Consider the following 1,531-nt stretch of genomic DNA (forward strand, 5'->3'; position numbering starts at 1 on the left):
ATAGCTCAGTGCTTCAAACTTCTTGGCCTTGCTGAAGATGAATGTATAAGATTAAAAATGCCAGATGATAAGGCCAACAAACTTATATCAGAGAAGTTACAGAATGAAAATTGTCTCTCTAAAAAAACTGACTTCTTTAACTAACAGGTGGTGTTGTAGTATAAGTACTGATTCACAAAGTTGGTTTGAACCACAAGGTCTGCAGTTGAAAACTCACTAGCTGATTCCTCAGAAGCCCTATGCAGGGTCCCTATGAGTCTGAACCAACTTGATGGCACTCAACAACATCATCATCATAATGGAATTACCATTGCTAATTTGATTGTCCATTTCCTTGGCTGAGCATAGGCTTCATGAGGGCAGAGACTATGATCTCTTTCTCACTAATGATCCCCAATAGCACCACAAGAATTTTTCCAGAAATTCAGTAATTGTTTTTAAACATGCTAATCCAAAACAAGGCACTCTTATACTGTAGTGGTTATGAATTGGGCCGCAAACCTTAAAGTCAGCAGTTCGAAACTACCAGCTGATCCGCAGGAGAAAGATGAGGCTTTCTGCTCCCGTAAAGATTTACAGTCTTGAAAACCCTGTACAGGGTTGCTATGGCTCGGAACCGACTCGATGGCACACAACAACAACAACAATCCAAAACAAAATTAAAAGTGTAATACAGAAAAGTATTCTGAAGATAGTGTTAAGCAAGGATTTGCTTTACACATGCATTCAGATTGTTAAATCATTAAGTGTAGTTGAGTTGGCTCTGATTCATAGTGACCTTGTATAGGGTTTCTGAACAGCAGCTAGTAGGATTCAATCAGCTACTTTATAATTAGAAGTCCAGTGCTTATCCTAGAGTGCCATTAGTTTTGTGAAGAAAAATCATTATTTTAAAGAATGCATAGGAGAAGGGGTTGTAATGGGAAGGAAATTTAATGAAAGAACTGGGTTTCTAGTTAATATACTAAAATGAGCCCAATAATATAAACTAACAAGACATTAAAATTTTATGCAGATTGATGTGCAAACAAAGCAATGGGTTTTTCTGTTGAGATACAAAGTTTAGAGCAGGGATTTGTCCACCATTTTCACTAGTGTACTCTCAGAAGCTATTGTAATGCCTAAAATAGAGGGTACTGATAAAATATGATCAGGGGAATTATTGTACACAATAGTTTATAATAAAACACTTTTAAGGGACTATTGTTATTAACTGTCATAGAGTTGCTTCCCAGTCAGCATATAGAATTCCCATTGCTTCAAATATTTGTGGGAAGAGAAAGCCTCATCATTCTTCCAAAGGGTCTACTGCAGTTGTTGTTAGGTACTGTTGAGTCAGTTCCAGCTCATACAGACCTATGCACAACAGAACAAAACAATGCATAGTCCTGTGCCATGCTCACTATTGTGGTTAAGCATGAGCTCATTCATTGCTGTTGCCACTGTGGCAATCCATCTCATTGGAGGTCTTCCTCTTTTTCACTAAGACTCCACTGTACCCAGCATTATGTCCTTCTCCAGGCACTGGTAT

The sequence above is a fragment of the Chrysochloris asiatica genome, unplaced genomic scaffold (genome assembly GCF_000296735.1).
Source record: "Chrysochloris asiatica unplaced genomic scaffold, ChrAsi1.0 scaffold00070, whole genome shotgun sequence".
Taxonomy (NCBI): Eukaryota; Metazoa; Chordata; class Mammalia; order Afrosoricida; family Chrysochloridae; genus Chrysochloris; species Chrysochloris asiatica.